Consider the following 20,672-nt stretch of genomic DNA (forward strand, 5'->3'; position numbering starts at 1 on the left):
AAAGAAGGTGATGGGAAAGTGTTTTTACAGACACAGAAAATAGGGTCTTGGCCCTTTTTCAAATCACTCCAGCTCCTATATCTACATGCACCATCTATATAACATTAGGAGAGAAAAGGCAGTAGAAAATATTGGTTGTTGGATCTTTTGGTTAGGGAAGGCTGGCTTGGAGCTGGTTAGTTTTTATTATCTGCAAGATGAGCCAAGTCCTTGGACAGAAACATGTGATCTAGAGGGTAGAGTGACTTGTCCCAACTAGACCTAAGAGAACTGGACCTAGAACCCAAGCATCCTGAATACAAACCCAGTATTCTTTTCCACAGCCCCACCTCCTCTGGAAAGCCCTCTTTCATGAAGCTAAGATGGGAGAACTGGCTTCTGAAAATCTGTAGAGCCACCAAGGCTATATCCCTCTGCCCTGCCCTTAAGAAAAGAAAAAAATAAATAAACCATAAAGAATGTTTGCCCATCCTCCAACTCTAGAAGTAAAGCTTTAGAGAACAAGAACCATTCTTTAAGTGTTCAGCCCAGCCCCCAGAACTGCGTGGGCTATTATAAATAGAAGGTTGACCATCCACATTTTAAAAGTCTTACACAGAAATTGGACAGCATCTAAAGGAAGTCCCTCAAATGCATAAATAAAGGGCAGTAAAGTCAAGCGGAGGTGAGCTGAGTAAAGGAAATCTGTCTGGCTCTTCAGTTACATGATGCTATGACTCTTGGGATTAGGACAATTTGGCCTAGATAAAAGACCAAGGAAAGTGAAATAAGACTTTCACAACTGCCTTCAAGTTTAAAGAATTACAGACAGAGACAACCAGGCAAGGATGAACAAAAGAGAAACAGGGTTCTCTTATATAAGGAAGATCCTGATCAGACATCGCTGAGAACTTCCAGACTGTAAAAAGAGTTAAGTCAGGAAGTCAAGAAAAGAACACAGGACAGAGATACCAGTTGCCTTGGCCTCAGAGACTTTCTTTCAGCCGAAGGGTACTGAGATGAGTTGGTCCTATGGGGACAGTGTCGATGGTAGGAGGGAAGTAAATGATTACTGTTTTAGGCTCATCATGCAGTTGACCCTGTAGTCCTGCTCAGATGACCACACTGGGCCATGTCTCCCCTGACCAAGTCCTCTATCTCTTCTCTGAGATAAAAACACAGATAAAGCATCTCCTCCTTCACGCATGACTTTGCTGGAAAGGAGCACAGGTATAGGATATCCTTCCCATCACAGACTTAAGTCACAAATGTAATGGGAGTGAGGGGTCTATGCCAATAAGATCCAGGGCCTCAGCAGAAGGTCAGGCACTGCAGAGCGGCCTGTTTCCTACACAGAAGGGAGGATTTGTGTGTGGAGGAGCTGGCGTTGTGGGGGGTGGGGGGAGATGGGAGCAGGGGTGGAGAAAACTCTAGCAAGAGTCTTCTCTCCTTTTTTCCTCTTCTCTCCCTCGCTCCCTGCTCAGTGTCCACACTAATGAAAATAAGCCTGCACAGCTTCTTCTACAGCCCAAGAATTCATTCAGAGCAATTTGGAGCCAATTGAATGAAGAGGAATAAATGAGCAGATATTGCAGTTTATGGCTGGCTGCTCCAAGGCCCCAGGCCTTTTTATGCCCACAGCAAGACGACGGGTGAAAATGGGCCCAGTTAAGAGCTCTAAACAGGAGGTGCAGTGGTGAGGAATAGGATGGGTAATTATACCCTGGGTTAATACTGGGGTGGTGGCCATGCCACCCAGACCTGAGAAATAATTAAGTGATTGAGTAAAAGATTGAAACAGTGGGAGGCAGTGATTGCTTTGTTAGGCCCATGGATATACAGAGATGAAGTATCCTCGTGGGAGGGAAAGCCAATTGCTGCTCCTGGTAGACCTTGTCTGCTGTTGGACTCTGTCCCAACACTGATTCATTCTCCCTGAGCAGCAGGGAAAACAAGTGTGTCACACACACACACACACACACACACACACACACACACACACACACTTCCCTGAAATGGTACTTACTCTCTGTCTCCCTTCCTCCATCACCATTACTGGGAAACAGACAGTGACACTGAATTTTATATGTGTCCTCCACTGTAGAAAGGATGGGTTTGATGTCTCCATCATCTTTCACCAGCTTTTTCTCATGGTCAAGGACACAGATTTCCAAGATGGCTGTCCAGTGTCGTGGAAATATTTGTGGCTTTGGGAAAGACATTTTTACTAAGCCAAGTAAACATCTCCTTTGGGGAGTGGAGTCCACAACCTTGAACTCAGAACCAGAGAAACTCTTGAGCAGACCTAGTTGACCTTGACAGAGCATCTGCATCTCAGTAAAGCATTTAGGGAAAGACCCCTGGGATCAGCACAAAGAAGCATTCCATCTTCATGAGGTTACCCTACCTCTTTCAACATTTTGCTTCCCATCAATTTCTGAGAATAAAAGCAAACATCGTGTTTTCTCTAAAACCCCCACCACACACACTCTTTTCTGCTTTGTAGTAGCAGGACTGAAGCTATAAAAGTGAAAAAGACGTGGTCCCTGCTCTCAAAAAATTTTAAATCTTCTAATGGAGATAGGTACGCAAACATCATGTTGGAAAAAGGTAGGGGATATTATGTGAACAAAGAAGAGTGGCACCTAATCCAGCCATGGGGTGTGTAACGGTGTCATTGTGTCATGTCAACTAAGTCTTGAAAGACAAGGGGCAGGAAATAGCCAAGAAAAGAACAGGACTGCATTCATTGCTCTAGGCAGAGAAAACAGCATGAGCAAAATCATTGAGGTAAAAAATTGTGTGGCTCAATTGGAGAATTACCATTGACCCAGTATTATTAAAACATAAGGTATGGTGCAGATAAATGTCCAAGATGAAGTCAGCAGCTCTCAGACAGTATGCTAGGAAACATAGATTTTACCTAATAAATAATCAGTGCCACTAAAGGGTTTCAAACTCTGTATGGGGGTGGGGGGAGGAAGGTGGGATGTAGCCAGGTTTAAACTTTTGCAGAATTAATTTGAGGAAGACCAGGGGCAAAGACACCAGTTAGGAAGCTATGGGGAAAGTCCAGTCTGGATGAGACATGGTAGAGGTCTGACCCAGGGCAGCAGCCTTTAAGGGAGAGAGGAGAAAGATTTGGAAAATTCCCAGAGGAGTAAGCTGGTGTTTGTCTGGATGCAGGTCATGATGCAGTACAGAAACAAGGATGGTTATCAGACTTCTGGCCTGGATGACACTGGAGTCGGGAGAGTGGCCAACAGGAAGAAAAGACTGGGGAGAGAACAGGATGGGTTCCATTTGACCATGTGAGGCCTAATGGCTTGGCGGGGGCGGGGGGTATCCTAGTAGAGAAATTCTCAGCAAACATAATGTCTAAGTTCCCGTTCTCTGTCACCTTGCAGACTGGTCACTTAGGGGAAAGAAGTTAGCCTCTCTGTGCCTCCATTTCCCTTTTTGTAAACTGGAATTCTACCTTTCCTCAACTCACCTTCTGGAAATAGACTGTGAAGACCAAACATGAAAAGGTACCCCCAGCACATTAGAAATAAAGCTGTTATATAAATGTAAGGAATTTAAACAGTCTCTGCGTTGGGCATCCTAAGGTTTCCTATTATGGCAAAACAATTTCAAACAATGAACTCATTGTATAATAGATCTGCTCCTCATGACTTTTAAAATATGTTTGAAAGCTATGCAAATTGACAAGTGTGTTGGCTTGCCTTTAACTCTTTTCCCTTTTGGTGTCATGGAGGGATAAGGAGGCATATCACAGCACATGTGCACTGAGAGGGACCTCAGAGCCACATGGTCTAATGCCTTCACTTCACAGATGAGGAGGCCACAGCCAGAGAGAGAAAGGGACTCACTGGAAGAACACAGGTAGTTGGCAGCAAAGCTAGGATCAGCACCCAGATCATCTGACCTTCGCTGGCATCTTCTGAAACGACAGCACGGGCGGTATCTTTGGTAACATCACAGCCAAGGCCTCCCTACCTCAGCCCATTGGGCCTTCTGTGGGTCTCTCTTCTTCCAAATGAAGAAAGAGCCATTGGGATAATGGTTGCAACGCTCTCTGTAGTTGCAAAGAGTTAGAAAAAAATACATAAGGCCTATAGTAATGTGTGCACTCACTCAGAGGGAGTAATGGGTGTCTCCCTCTTTGTTTCAAGCCCAAGACATTTTGTAGATTTATATAATGCAAGACTGACATGGATGGAACCAGCAATAGAGAGGCGCATGTGGAGATGTGGAGGTTTGAGTAAATTAAAGCACCCAGGCCAGAGTGGGGGCAAAAGGGCCTGGAGAAGCCCAGAGACATGATAAAGAGATTTCAGGTGGAAGGGGCTTCAGGCTGGGGGAGCAGGAATACAAGGCAGACCCAAAAGGGAGCAGAGCCCACAGTCCACCCCAGTGTGAGCCAGGACAGGATGACCAGAGGAGACCCAGGGAGGCCAGTGGAGGGACAGGGTGTACCCAAGACACTCAGTCTTCCAGGGCCTGGACCTAATGTGAGAGTGTGGACCCTTCCTTCCCCTAAGTGGAGCCACATAAGGGGCTCCCCAACAGTGAGCCAGCTCCCAGGAGACGATTCCCCCAAAGGAGACTGCAGGGTGACATAAGGGTGGAAAGCAGCATGTGCTACATGGGCCGCTTGCAGATCCATAGACACACTCATATTTTAAAGGATCTGAGAAGCCCCACTGTGGACAAACCTGTTGACCTGGGCTTACACTGTTGCCCAAAGCCACCTGGCCACAGAACCCTGTCTCACAGACCTCACCCTGGGAGACACAGCCGGAACCCATGTCCTGACACTCCTCTCCTCTGTCTTCAGGTGGCTTCCCCTCCTGAACCGACACCCCATTTGCCTCTGCTATGATGGCTCTGAGTCCTGGAGTGCCACGGGCCTTAATAAGGACTTAAGTCATTTCGACCTGTTTTGTCACACACTCAAGGACTCCAAGTGAAAAGTGTAGTTTTCTGGTGAGGATTCCAACCAGAACCCAATTTCCTTCAAGGCAGCAAGTCCTTTCTGGAGTCCAAGTCCATAACACTGTGGTAGATGTAAGACAATCACAGAAGCAGAGTCACTGGCTTGACTGTAATCCAGGGGAAACAGGACCAGGCTCCAAACCAAAACTGGTAGCTCTGATGTCAAGGCAGTGTTTGAGTAGGCGCTAAAATCGGGGGCCTGGGGGCCAGAAGAAGGGGGCTCAGGGCAGAGAGAGTGGTGAAGAAGCCTTCTTGAAGAGGGCGAGAGGTGAGGTTTAAAGGGGCAGAAGAGAGGGTGTAACAATGGATGTGGAGGTAAAGGTGAGGGTGGGGAAGCCAGATGGCTCAGTGGGGGTTCCATGTGGAGTGTGTGCAGGTGAGCTGGTTGAGAGGGTTGCTTGTGCACAGGTGTGTAATTGTGTCCACAAGATCTTGGGCCCACTGGGGAGTGAGGGGGTGGTGGAGTCCCCTTGCCTCGGGAACGGTAGCCTGGCAAAGACAACCATTTCTGTGAATTATGCCAAAACAAAAACACCCAACTCTTGTGGATAGAGGGACAAATCTTCCTGCTCTTGGGAGTCTCTGATTCTAAGGCAGTTTCAGGAAGAACTGCTGAATTAAAAGCAATTATGACACATTCAAAGAGAAGACAGTGACCGAGCATCCAGAGCAATTCCCTGCAAACCAAATTGCTTCTCAAAATCTGTCTCCTGAAGGAAGTCATCCCGGCTTATTAACAAAACCATCAATGCCCAGTTTCGTTCCTCAGAGCATCCTCTGTGAAAGTGTCACCTCACTGGCAGGGTGGGGGGACCAGCCGCTCCCACACTGAAGGCATTTCACATGCAATTTGACCACAGGTGCCCTGCTGACTGTTCCTTACCAGCCCAGATCAGGTGACCTGGTGGACTTTCTCCCGGCCCCTGGGCTGTTCCTCATCTCCCACTTCTCCTCATCACTGGACAATGGCTCCCTTATTAGTTGGCCTCCTCCCCGTCCACAAGCCTTTATTACAGTAACTATGGAGTCAGCCTTCTCACAAGAAGGAAAAGAGCAATTAGAGGCTTTTGTCTCTGCTGGGCAGCTTGGCTGACATCACTCTCCGTTCCCCAGCATCCCAGCCCCATGGTTAACCCCCTTCTCTCCCTGCTGCCCGCTGCGCAGAAAGTCAAGCCAAGGACATACAGAGGAATGAACTGCACCCTCACATCCAAAGGGCCAGGGCCTGGGGGATGCTGTGAGAAAAGGGAAACGTGCTGGATAGCCCAGAACCTACAAAGGGGCCCAGATACTTGTGAGATCCCTGGGCCTCTCACCAGCTCTGCTCAGCCAGGTCTAGTTCCATGGCCATCAGCTTGCCGTAGGGAAGGCTGCAGGGCTGGGGCCAGTGGCCACTTGTGCTCCCTTCTGCCCTGTTGCCACACAGTACCACCTGCGCTGAACACACCCAGCCCAGTCCCAGGCCCGGCTTCATGCTGAAACAGAGGCATGATGGAAAACCCAGTGGGTGTGGGCTATTCCCAGGGCTTCAAAATAATTGCCAAAATTATCCACCTTAAATTAAGGTGAAATCTGCATCTGGGTGCTGAACGGGAAAGAGCGCAGGGTTTTGAATTCAGACAGAGGGGTTCAGATCCTATCTTAACCACTTGCCAGCATTATGAGCACATCCAGGTCACATGAACCCCTCTGAGCCTTTGTTTCCTCATCTATGAAATGAGGAGATACTATTTACCTTACAGAGCTGCTGGGAGGATGAAATGAAAGGAGCATGCAGTGCCTTGCCCAGAGCTCAACAAACATCACACATCTTTTCTCGGCCATTGGTCCTCTCTCCCTCTGAAACACGTAGCATTCATTCGCAAGGACAACCCTTAATACTATTTAAGCTTCCCTCAATCTCATCATGCCTAGTTCCTCGGGACCATTCCTCACATGGCATGGTTTCTAAGCCCTATCCCATGTGGTTGCATACAGGAAGTGAAGGAAGGTGTCAAAGGCAATTAGCAGAGAGCTCAGGATAACTACATCCCTAAATGTCCGCTGCAGGAGGGCAGCATCCATCTGTCTGGTTCACCCCTCAATCTCCAGCACCCAGCACAACGCCCAGCATACAGTAAGCACTCTATATATGCTGGTTGCATGAGTGACTGAAGTCTGGGCAGGATGCATCTAGTAATGCAGCCTAATGTGTTCTCCATTTTAAAGAGTCTGTATCATTCGTTTGACTCATGTCAGGCTAACAGACAATGCGAACCCCAGGACCACATGAGCCACTTCTTTGTCAAGCCTCCTTCATCCTGTCTCCCATCTGTTCATTTTTTATTTTTGTTAATGTTTATTTACTTATGAGAGAGAGAGAGAGAGAGAGAGAGCGTGCGCATGAGCGGGGGAGGGGCCGAGAAAGAGGAAGACACAGAATCCAAAGCAGGCTCCAGACTCTAAGCCATCAGCACAGAGCCCGACATGGGGCTCAAACTCATGGACCATGAGATCATGACCTGAGCAGAAGTCGGATGCTTAACTGACTGAGTCACCCAGGTGCCCCTTTCAGTTCCTTTTTGAACTAAAGGCAAGACTTGATTTATCCCTCCTACGCTTTTTGGCTTGTTAGATTCAGTCCATTGTTCTGGCCTGCCCAGATCTTTTCCTGAATCTTCACTCTGTCATCTAACATATTAGCTCTCCCATCTAGCTGTGCTCCATCTATCAATTTGTTAAACATGCCTCCTATGTCTTCATGTATCTGAGGATAAAATGTCAAAGAAGACAGACACATTGTATGGTTCTTTAGGGAAGCAGATGAGCCTACCATGACTCAGCACTGAGGACTTTCCGGTTGACATCGGTTCATTAGTCGACACGTCTTGTGGACAATTGTTCAACCAGTAAGAAAACCACCATTTACCACATTACTCCGTTTTGTTCACAATGAAACTACAAGAGGCACCGTCAAATCCCTAACTCAAATAAAACTCCTGCTATATTTAGAACCATCGTATGCAGGGCCTACCCAGTTCTGAGCCTATAGCACACCACCTCGTTTTACCCTCACAACAATGCCACAAGGTACCTTCTGTGCAGGGTAGGGTAGTGGCTAAGCGAGCCAGGCTGCCTGGCTTTGAGTCCTGACTTTGCCCCTGCTGGCCAGGCGATCTTGGACAGTGGATTAGTCAGCATGGGGCCATCTGTTACAATGAATTCCTCCAAAATCTCAGTGGTTTAATACCAAAAAAGTTTATTTTTTTGCTCATGCCCCATCCGGTCTCATGGGTAGTCTTCCACAGGATGGTTTGGAGGCTCCTGACCAGGCTCCTGACATCTTGTGGTTCTTCTTCAGAGGGCTCTAATGGATCTTCTCCATTTGGCCAACCAAAGTGCAAAGACAGGGTGGGGAATTCCAAAGCAGTTACAGTTCTGACATTCTTCCTTCTGCCCACATACTATTGGCCATAACTAGTCACATGACCAGTCTCAATGTACAGGAGGCTGGGAAATGTCAAGGAGCATGTTACAGGTAGCAAAGAGTCTGACCTATTTACTCATCTATGTCATTGACATGACAATATTTCCTGCTTCATTATGTCCGTATTAGTCAAAGTTCTCAGATACAGATACAGATAGATAGAGATATGTAGACAGAGATACTTTAAAGAACTGCTCATGTGACTACGGGATTGGCAAATCTGAAATCTGCTGGGCAGGCTGGCAGGCTGGAAATTCTGTCAGGAACTGATGTCACAGACTTGAGTCCCAGGGCTTTCTAGGGGCAGAATACCCTCCTCTTTGTGGATCTCAGTCTTTTCTCTAAGGTTAAACCTTCAACTGAATGGATGAGGTCCACCCATATTATGGAGGATAATCTGCTTTTCTCACAGTCTACTGATTTACATGTTAATCTCATCTAAAAATACCTTCACTGACAATAGTAGGACTGGCCTTCACAAACAACTGGGCACCATAGCCTAGCCAAGTTGACACATAAAATTGACCATCACAATGACACTGTAAGAGTTAAATGAGCCATGTCTAAAAGCTACATACAACTTCAGTTAAACCAGTTCATGATATATAATAAGCACTCAGTAAATAGTTGCAACTATTATTGCCCCATTTTACAGTTGAAATAATGAGGACTCAAACAAGCAAAGTAACTTGTTCAAGACCACTGCAGCCAGACTCCAGAGCCAATTTCCTCTCCGCTTCTCCCGACAGCTCCTTGGGACCATTTAGCTATGAGCAGCTGCACTCTCGGGCAGAGGGTAAGTCTGGGGTACAAGATAGCTAGAGGACGGGATATATGTAGGCAGGGTGCCCAAAATGTGAGCAAGTCACGTGCGCTCGTACACACTTACAAACTAAAATACAAGTGCACCTGTGAAAAAAATCCTGCAGATGTAATACCAGAGCTGGGGCTGGTTCCTCACTGGAGGAGATGCCAGGAGTAACGCTTTTCTTCCCGGTGATCCTGCACACTTCCATGATTACCAGAAGAATTCTGGGTCAGTGTGACCCAACCAGGAAGGTTCTCAGTGGCAAGGTTGTGCCTGTTCACAAAGGTCCCCTCTGCCATGCGCAGGACGCTGTCCTTTGAGCGCTGGTCAAGAGTCAGCTGCTTAGGGGAGAGTGAAGATGAGCCTGAGATCCCAGATTCAGCTCCCAGGCCAGTCACAACACAAGCCCTTAGAAACTCAACTACCCAGTGGGCTGAAAACACATGTGGGTCATTTCAGTATGCAGGACCCAGCAAGACAATGTGACTGGGGTACGTGAACCTTCTCTATAAGGGAGCAATTGAAACCCATCTTGGGGTAGTGCCCAGAAGCACAGAATGCAGAGAAGTGTAATGGAAGCTTGTGGCTAATGCTGTTCCCTATTCCCTGCTCTTTCACGCAGCCCTTTGGCTGTCCTACTAAGCTCTTGTCCAAGCTGAGTCATCATCACCATCTCTTGGTGCTCCCTCCAGCTGAACAGAGCCCTGAACTACAAATGGAAAGTCCTGGATCCTGGTCATGAAGTCATCAATGACGTTGGGGGAATCACTGACTTACCTTGCATCCCAGTGTTTCATTCTGCAACATGGGTCTAATTTCCACCAGTCCAACCAGCTGCACACCACCCAGTTTCGACATATCTTTGAGAGCATTTTGAAAACCACTGAGTACTATACAAATGTGCAGCACTATCGCTGGCTTACTATTTTGAGGACAGAGACTCAAGGCAGCCCCCATTGCACAGGCCTCTCTCTCCCCCATCCCATCTGGTACAGACCTTGGCAGTGATGCTCACAGACGGGGGTTCTACAGCGTTGTCTGCTCATGGCCACGGCGCCTAAGGCTGTGAATGCAGATTGCATCTGGCTCCATCCTGGTCAACAGGCATTTCAGCCAAATGAAAGGAATTTGGGGAACAAGGCTTCAATTTACACCTGCTAGGGTAGGCAAAAATGATGCCTTTCTCCCAATGATGACCATGTGCTGGCCACCAGAGCCTGTGAATATATCACCTTACATGGAGAAAGAGACTTTGTAGATGTGATTCAGGTTAAAGGTCCTTGAGATGAGGAGATTATCCTAGATCACCCAGGTGGACCTGATCTAACCATTGAAGACTTAAAGGTAGAGAACCATTCCTGGCTACAGTCAGAGAAAGCGAGAATGTTGGCTTGGAAGATGGAAGAAGGGCCGAGAGCCGAGCAAAGCAGGCAGGCTGCCTCTACAAGTAGGAAAAGGCAAAGGAGCAGATCTTCCTCTAGAGTCTCCAGTTATGAATGCAGCCCTGCCTACACCGTGATCTCAGCCTGGCAAGCCCCATGTCAGACTTGTCACTTAAAAAACATAAGGCAACACATTTGTGTCATTGGAAGCCGCTAAGTGTGCGGTGATCTGTTAGAGCAGCACTAGGGATCTCGTACTCATGCCAAGAGGAATATGGAAGAAGCAGCTCGTGTGACCTGCAGTGAAGGTAGAGGCATGAATAGAAAACCATAGGTCCCAACTTCCTAGACTAGCTCTTCTCCCCTCCTCTCTTCTTTAAGTAATCCCCACCAGGCTTGAGGAGCTCAAAAAAGTGTGGGGGCAGGGAGCAATGGGAAAGTAGTTCCCAGATCAGAATGTACAATTTATTTCCATTTCTAGGCTGGACCAACCTTCACGATATCAGTGTTTCTGAGGTTTTTGTGTGTACAATAGGCAGGAGACTATGAATGCCTTTCCTACATCCATCCCCATTCTAGGAATGGAGGACATGGCTCCTTGCCTCCTTCCTCCAGCCAGCATCCACCCAGGGGCAGTCCCACACCATGGCCTCTCCCACCCAGGCCCGGGCCAGCAGCCACCCATGCCCAGCTTAGTCATCTCCTTACAGCGATGAACGCCATCATTAGAAGCCTTTCATTAGCAGCGGCTCGCACGCAGCTGATGTTGATTTGATAGAATCCAATTTAGCATCCCACTCTGGGCTCTGCTCCATAAGCATTTGGGTTTAGCATGTACAGGCAGTTTGATGCCGTCTTGATGGCCTTTTAAGCGGCTGAGAAAATTGCTGGCATGGCAGTTTGGTGGCAGGCAGGCTCCTGGCAGGGAGGGTGGGGGGCTGCAGGGATGGGGAAGGACCAAGGGGGCATTTCAGCCTGTGTCTGTAAAAGGCAGCTAAGTGTTTGGGAATCATACATTTAAAGTGCAGAGAGAACAGACAGAACCGCCGGAGTGTCTGAGGGGCTCCATCCAGAGAGATTTCCCCGTGGTGTCTTCTGTGTCCGTGATGGGCAGCGCTCCGCAGTCAAAATACTCATCGCCCCACGCCCATGAATGGATGTCACCATCCACAACATGCTTTCCTACGTTGTCTCGCTTTTATGTTGAGCCCCAACAAACTGTCAGACTGACAAGTGAGGATGTCATTACCCTGTCTCACAGACGCAAAACTGAGGCTCCCGTGCGGATGCCTGAAATGGGTGCAGAGGTCCTGGTGGCTGAGAGAGTGCAGGGCTCAAGATACAGTGAAAATTACCATAAAAGCACAAGAGTGGGCCCCAGCTTGACTCCATTTCCTGATTCCTCAGTGACTCACCAAGCTTCACCTCTGCCCCTTAACACAAAGGTGAGGAGGGGGGGGGTCCTTTACCCATTTCCTTCCTCAGGGGCTGCCGAAGAGAGAATGCGGAGGTCAAGTGCCACCAGTTCCTCGAGGGATGGACAAAGTACCCGGAGCACAGTGACATGCTGGGGACTCCGGAACCTCTGGTGCTCCAAATAAAACAGCCCTGATTTGTAGCATTTGCCCGTTTACCTGGTATGAATACTCCCACTGTGCCAAGTTCAAGATGTCACCAAACGCAGATGCTCTGAGGCTGTGAGCAGGCTCAACCATACCGGGGCTAGCAAGTCATGGTCTTGTTCTGAATTTGTGCCCATTTTAGAACTGAACAAACGGAGGCCCTGAATAGGTCTGAGACTAATCATGCCTCTGCCCCCAACAATAAGCCATGGAATGCCAAGAATGCTGGGTCTCTCTTATGTGGAAAGACCTGCTGCCTGAAAGCCAGGAGTCGAGCACAGGCCAGAGCTGGGGCCTCTTCTCCACCCATGGCCCACACGCCATGTTTGATGTGAGCCTTCTCCTTGGAGAGGCTGGGGAGAGAGGTGTGGGGTGGGGGCGGGCCAGCTGCTTCTGGAGGCAGCAGGGAAGGAGAGCTCTTCTTTCCAGTGCAATCTGATTTTAGTTCTGGAGGCTGAACGGCCTGTGAAGACTTTCTCCTTTTCCTTCCCACCTGGCTCTTTTCTCTCTTCTAGTCAGAGACCTCAGAAAATCACTGCCTTCAAACCTGTCTCCTGAGGCTTTGTGTGAGTATCTTAGAGCCTGTGTCTCTTCTCTCCTCCCCTCATGCTAGGCCCTGAAGGGATGCCCGTGTCACACGCTTGGCCCCCTGACTTCAGCCTCAGCTGCCGTGGAACAATCAGATTCAGCTCCGACTCTCCCACCCCACTACTGACAGTATCCTATCAGGAACACACAGGGTTTGATCTGCAAGTAAGGGGAAGCAGCCTAGAGCCCAGGGCAGCTTATGCACCCCGGGGGCAAGTCTCAAACAGTGGGACAGGAGCTGGCAGGAAAGGCCCCAATCTCCCAATTCTGGGAGTCTTCACTAAGCTGCTCAGGAGGCCCCAGCAGCATAGAACCAACCCCATGGCCTGCCTTCTCTCTGCTGCCTCCTCCTTCTTTCTGGGATCCCAAAGAAACTACCAGCACCCAGCTGTTTGTCTCAGGCACTGTTTTCAGATATAAACACAAACCTTTTGAGGTGGGTGCTATGAATGCCCCCATTTTACAGATGAGGAAACTGAGGCTACGTCTGCCTAACTTGGGCTAGACGGGTCACCCATCCAGGCTGCCCATCATGACGATGGTCCTTGGTGCTGCAGGCCTTCACTGAGTTGGCCAGGACAGACCTGTCCCATGCCTGGGAGCTGGAATATCATCTGGCTCAGGAAGAGGCACCTTGACCACAGAGAACACCCGCTGGGCAGTGGTTGTCTCTTGAACCCTTTTCTTTGAAAGCAAAACCTCTCAGTGTTCGACCTCCTTTTTTTTTTGCTTTTGTTAATGTATACAACATATACACAAACACATACATAGATGTATGTATATAGATATATATTAACAAACACGTGTTGTGTGTGTGTGCATGTGTGTGTGTGTGTGTGTGTGTGTGTGTGTGTGTTGAGAAGTTTGGAGAGAAATTCACCAAATGTTAACAGCATTCTTGGACAACAGCAGATAATATTTCCATTTTGTGTGCACTTTCCGTGTTTTACAATTTTTTTCCATAACAAAATGTTATTGTGGAAAGAGACAAAAGCATTATTCTTTTAAAAAGAAAGATCAGGCCTCTTTAGAGGAATTCATCGTGAGCTGAAACCCGGAAAAACTCCATTCCTGCCCGCAAGCTTGTCTCTTCCTGGAAACCCAGCAGCACAGGGGAGCCAGGGCAGAGGAGACAGGAAAGGTGAAAACGGAGAAAGAGAAGACTGAAAAGCCAGACCGAGCGCTTGGACACACAGATGCACTGGCGCGGGGGAGGGGCTGGGAGAAGAGATGGGGACCTACTTATTGTATGGGGCCGGGGCGTGTGCACCAGCTGTGTGACATGAGGCCTTGAGGGCAGAAAGGCTGCAGGCTTGAATAAGAAGAGGCTGAAGGGCTCTAGAGGGAATAGGCAAGATCTTAGTGTTCACACACAGCATTAAACAACATCCATCGCCATCCCGTTTTGGGGAGACTGCCGTTCACTTGGAGCATTGAGAAAAGAACTATTTGTCTTTGTTCGTTAATTCCACAAGTTTGAATCGAGTATCCCTTTTGCAGTCAGCGCGCAGTAAACCCTCAACTTCGGGGACCTTGAAGGAAGGCCTCTCTTACTCTTTTCTCCCCACCAGCTGTTAGCACAGGGACTGGTAGACATCCGGTAAATGCAATGAATCACTGAGCAAATCCCACCACCATCCACCTTGTACCAGAACAGGTTGCTGCACTGGATGGAAAGAAACTTAGTAGACCTGAGTGTTTGGCCCTGAGCATCCCGCAATCCACCTCATGACTTTGGGAGGCCAGCTATTTACCTTGGGATTCAATTTCCCCAAACCAGAAGAGTTTACCCTAAAGGAAAACCCAGGGATGAAATAACACATCATCATCTATTACAAACTTCTTGCTCCTTAGGATAAAGAACTGGCATCAGCAGAGGGCATAAATCCTAGAGCCGCAGGAAGTCTAAAGGGGTCAGCCATGGAGTCCACGGGGCTCTCCTCAGACTACTGAGACTAAGGCGGTGGTGTTGGGGGCTGGGAGAATGGTCAGGCTGGGTGTGGATCTTTCTGCTTCTCTTCAATGGCCTCTCCTCTGGGATCTTCCTGCCTTAATGGAGGCTGCATTAGCTAATCTAGTGATTCAATTAGTTCTAAATGCTCCTGGCCTGAGAAGGAGGGACGGCAAGGTGGGGATTTGCTGGCTCCTATTTGCCGGAAAGGGTTTCCCAAGACAATGGGGCTGCAATTTGAATTCCCAAGTCTCCCACTTCCCTCTCCATTCAAGAGCCCCAGGTCATCAACTCAAATGAGATCATGCATGTGAAAGCACTCCCAAACTATTTTTATTACTCATTCCCTCTTGGGGGCGGGACCCCCATGTCTTCTCCAGTGGTAAGGGGGCTGCCCAGCAACAGAGGAAACAGCAAGTCTTCAAGGGCAGGCCCCAGGCCTAACCTTGAGAAATCCCAGGCCAATGTTTTTTCTGACTTTGCAGAATGGAAATGATATTGAGATCCTCTGCAGTGAAGATCCGGTCTTTCTCTAGTGACAGCTCTGCTCAGTCCTGGGCCACTCTGTCCTATGGGAAATTCTGCACCTCTCACATGGGGGGAGGGGGGGGGAGACACAATCATAGACTGTCTCTACCATCTCCTACCTGTTTTAGGGGCCTTGTCTCCTCAGAGACCTAACTCTGAGGACAACCTTAAGTGTCAGTTTCTCGGGAGCATATCTCAGTCCCTGGCAGGAAGGGGCAGAAAAACAGCAATGTGAAAGAAAGAACAGCAAAAGAGAGGGCAAATGACACAGAGGTGAGTCTCTGCCACCTGGAGTTCCTTTTTCTCGCCACAGGAACAGTTGCTTTTTCTAAAGTCCAGGAATTGCTACTGAGTCCTGTAAGCTGTTGGGATAGAGCAAGGAGTTGCTACCTCTTTGATCCCAAGTCCTGTGTAAAAGAGGAATGTTAGATTGGGATAGTGGTTCCAACTTTGGCTGCACATTGGAATCACCTGGGAGGCTTTAGAAAGCTCCATGTCTCAGCTCTGTATACAAAGACTGTAGTTGAATTGTTCTGGGTGTGCAGTCTGGACATGCAATTATTTCCATTTCTCTACCCAGTGGTGTGCTGGTAAACCAGCTCTCCAAATGGAGAAGTTCTCATTTGTAGCGTCTGCCAATTTCCATGGTGTAAATACTCTCGCTGGGGCCTAGATCAGGCAACCAATAGCGTAAGGACTGGCTCCAGCCCACCACCGTCTCCCAGGGATTCCAAGCTGCAGCTAAAGTGGAGTACCGCTATAGCCAGCCCATGAGCCGCCTGGGACCAGGGTGCCCCACATCCTCGGAGCAGGGGTGAGGAGGAAGGGTCTGGTCATAACTCACACAGAGACACCTCGACCCACCCCACCTTTCTCCACTAGCCCTGGAGGCCATCCGCTCATCCCCTTCTCCCCACCAAAAGCATTCTGCAGTGGTTTGTAGAGATAAAGGACAAAGAAGGAAAGAAAGTCCCAGTGGTTTCCAATTGCTGTCTGAGCACTTTCAGGGAAAAACCACCTCTTTGTTCACCTCCCTTCTTTTCTGTCAGGAAAATGTCTTCAAACCTGAAAGCAGTCGGCCAGACATTGGAGACGTTAATTTTTAGCACATTATCTGCTTTCACTGACAGTAAGACCAAGAACTGTTTCCCCAGAAGACATTCAGAACCACTGTTGGAGCCAGGGTGGGGGGAGGAGGAGGGGGAGACACAGGATTACCCGCAGGAGAAGGAAGATATCTTCTCCTGGCAATGGTGGGGTCTTGGATGTTTGAGTTAGAGCCAAGTCTGGGCCATCCTTCCTCCTTTCCTCTGACGATGATCATCTTGAACTCAACCAAATTCAACAGCATTTGTTAAATACATTTGGGAAGTTGAGCTCTGGGCTAACCATTTTGAGAAGTTGTTTTTTTTTAAGTGGGAAATATGGTCCCTCGAGGCACTTCACTAACAGGAGAGTTAAGACTCAAGGAAGAAACAAGCCTGCAACCCTAAGTCATGTGTCAACTAGCATAACGGCTGGTATGGGTTCTGCATGGCACGTTTGACAAATGTATGTTTTTATACCCCCACCAATTTCCAAAAAGGAATATAAAAGGCTGAGCTCCAGAAAAAGAGCAACTGGAAGTCTTCATGGAAGGGAGACTTTCTACAATACATAGAGCCATCTGACAATCCCATGGGTAACAGCAAGCTCAGGCCTACTGGGTGTCTGGGAATTAAGAGAACTCGACTGTCTCAGGCAGTGATAAAATGGCAGATGGCCCTGGGTCTGGGCAGACATCCTGTACAAGGCCATCATGTAGACTTGTCAAGCCGTGAACAACGGGTGGGGCAATTCAAAGGGGACAGCTTCTTCTAATTTGCTCAAAACCATCAAATTGGCCAGCAAGAACCCCCGAATGGGTCCAGCCTGCCAACAGCACAGGGCCCAGCTGTGCCTCACTAGCATTCTCGCAGACCTGAGGCCTGAGTTCCAGTCCCCACTCTGCAGTGAACAAGCTACATCAGCTTGGGCAAGTTGGTCTACTTCTGAGATTCAAGAGTGCCCCAAAGGGTAGGGGAGCACACACTTGGATCATAAATCAAAGAATCACTTAACGCCCTCAGCAGTTGGGTCTTTGGTCATTGCTGTCTTGGCCTTCTCTCAGGTTTAGACCAATATTTTATACCTCCTAAGCCCACATTGACTGGATGGTGGTTAAATGCCTGAGGGAGCCACCACAACATACATCTTCCTATGTGTCAAGATAGAGTGAATATTCACCATCAGCCTGATCATCAGCCTGGTCCCCTGAACCACTGAACTGACCAATATTAAAGCAACAGGGGAGCTTAGAGATGATCAGGTCATCTAATTTTACATATGATGAACCCAAGACTCAAGAAATCAAGGGTCTCAGGCCACATTGCCTCTTAGAGGTGGACTTCCATCTGGGTGTGTCTAAGCAAGAGAAGGAATGGCACCGACAATCGCCACCATTCACAGGCCCAGGCACCAGGCCTGAAAGGCTGTGACAGGAAGAAAAGGCTCAATTGCAAAAGAAATCTAGAAATAGACAGTAATGCTGATGCAGTTCAGTGGCAGACTGGGGGGATGGAGAGAGGAAAAAATAGATTTTAGAATTAAGAGAGAGGGCCTGATCAGTCAAGGGTGAAAAGAGAATTGTGAGTGACGAAACAGGCATAGAACCATGGAGGAAGATGAAAGAAGCAAGGTCTGAAATCAACCCTCCTTTGACCACAGTTTGCAGGGCAGCCTTGAAACATGCCCAACGCCTGCAGATGGAGGGGAGGATGCGTGGCAGAGGGGTGGGTGGCAGTGGGGACGGCTGCCTGTGTGCAGCCAGCACACAGAGTACGGTCTGCAGGGGATGAGGACTTTCTGGAAGGAGTGGGGGGGGGGGGGGCGCCTGGAGACTAAGGGCTTAAACTTAGCTGGGTGGATGAGCCATTCTTTTCTCCACCAGCCAGGATGGGGCAGGGTCAGCCTTCATCCTCTGCTAGGCCTCTCTCAGCCACACTGTTTCCTTCCTCTGACATAGTACTTGCCTCCTTGAGTCCTGGGTTCAAGCACTAGATCAAAAACCCAGTGCACAACCAGCCACTTCCCTGTGGTCTATGCCCACACAGAAGTATACACATATACACATCACTCTGGCCTTGGAATGAGGTCCTGCTGATTCTTTAGTAATGCAAACCTCCACCCTCGCCCCTCCTGCCCTCTGCCCCTGCACCCTCACTGCCCGCATCTGAGAACAGGCCCTCTGTCATGCAGAATCCTACTGCAAGGAAGCCAGATGCAGCAAACTGTCCACTTTGGGGCAGATACTATTCAGAAAGTGGCAAGTCTCATCCATCCCCACATTCTGGGAGAGGGCCTTCTGACCCACGACAGGGCTCCCTCAAGCTATACAGCTTTACCTTTAGGAGAAAGGTACAAATGTGATGAAAACTAACATTGCAGCCCAGGAGAGGAGGCCCTACAGACAAAACCAGCCGAGCCTCACTTGATGGATCACGTCCCTCTCCTGACTGGGGGCAGGCGAGGCCCCAAGGAACAGAGAGCTCAGGGGACTGGGCAACATCACACAGCAAGCCTCTGGGCCCCATCAGCCTTTCCCAAGTCAGCGTTCCAACCCCCAGGAAGAGGCTTAGCAGACTTAAAAAGGGGAACCAAGCTGGGGCTGACATTTTTGATTTGTCAAACTGAAAAGTCAGAGGTCAAGGGATTGTTACCTCCGTAGAACAGGGAGCCAGGCCAGAATTAAGCCTTCGACATTGGCTAGCCACCTGCACAACCAGACAAATGAACACAAACGCCCACATGTTCCTTTCCCTCTTTCTTCCCCAAGTTCCAAAGAAGAGGAACAAAGCTCTGCAAGTAGTCAAAAGAACTGCAAAAACCTGGGTGTAAGAACCATCCCATCCAGGGAGCAAGCTGGAAACACAGGTTCCCCAGGCTCCTGGCTCCCCAGGTTTCGGGTCAGCAGGTGTGGGGGTAGCTCCAGCCATCTGCATTTCCGGCCAACTCTCCCTGTGGTCATCTCTGGGCTGCACTTTGGAAAACCCTGGCAAGAGTATTATTTACTGCAATCGCAGAAGGCAAACTTGTCAGGAAGAAAAAGGGAGTGCAAGACAATATTTAATCATTTGTCTCACTCAGCACTCGCATTATTTGATTGTAATAATGATGATGCTTCTGTTTCCAAGTCACTTTCTGGCTCATCTGACTTGATCTTGCCAGCCACCCAAAGACGGTAGCCCAAACATGTTCATCTTCTCAGTCCTGCAAAGAGGAAGCAGGCTCTGGAAGAAGTTAAGTAGTTGCCTGGGGCCACGTGTTTAGCTAAATAGCAATGGGGACTTGAACCCAGAACCAGTCCGTCTCTCTTCTGACTTCCCCAGGGACCTCCCCAGGCGGCGAAGTGGGCACTCACACACAGATGGAGGCAATTTTATAAAGAGTATCCCGTTTGTCCTCAAAGGCCCCAACTAGCACTGTCCCTGACAGCCCGTGGGCTCAGCCCCCGAGTGCTGGTGGGGTACCGACGCCTCTCCATACACCCTGAGTTGCCTAACTGCATGGTGGCTTGTGCTGTGACACCTGCCCTGTCCTGTCCGCCGCCCCCTGCTTGAGATCCCAAACAATGTCAGGGTCAGCAAGGGTGTGGGGTGAGGGAAGACTCCCACGGGAAAGTGGCATCTAAGTATAAATCCGCCAGTCTGCAACTTAATCCCGGTGTGACCTCAACCAAGGATTGAACTTCTTCCAGGATCACTTACTCCATCTGTTAGACAAGTATTAGAACATAGGCCTCTTGAGTTTATCCTGAAGAGTGAACGTGCTAATGAATGAAAATCCCATACCTAGAGATTAGTGGTATGCCCCTTCCCTCCTGACTCTTCCAGAGGAACACAATGGGAGCTGTCTTGGTGTTTGCCTAAAACCGGGGCTGGTGTTACCCTGAAGGAAAGAGCCAGGGAGCCTCTATGCTGGACCATGCTGATTTGCACAGGGGCCTCTTGCTCAGAAAAGTTTTCTCCCCATTTACCCCATGGCTTCTGACCCCCCTGCCACCACCACCAAATAGGATAACGGGGAATGTGTATGCAGCAAGATGCTGGCTCAGCAGAGGCCCCATATATAAAAATTATTCTTGATGGCTACAATGGAGTTTGCACTGTCCGGGCCAAAATGAAATATGAAGATGGGGCAGCGGAGGGTGACTGGGTAACACCAGGGAGCGGTGATTGAATACCGCCCATGAGTTACATTCAATACTTATTGAAGTATAAAGATGAGGTTATGCGCCGATGGGTTATTTCTCCTCGGGTCTTCCAGATATTAT

The sequence above is a fragment of the Leopardus geoffroyi genome, chromosome A2 (genome assembly GCF_018350155.1).
Source record: "Leopardus geoffroyi isolate Oge1 chromosome A2, O.geoffroyi_Oge1_pat1.0, whole genome shotgun sequence".
Lineage (NCBI taxonomy): Eukaryota > Metazoa > Chordata > Mammalia > Carnivora > Felidae > Leopardus > Leopardus geoffroyi.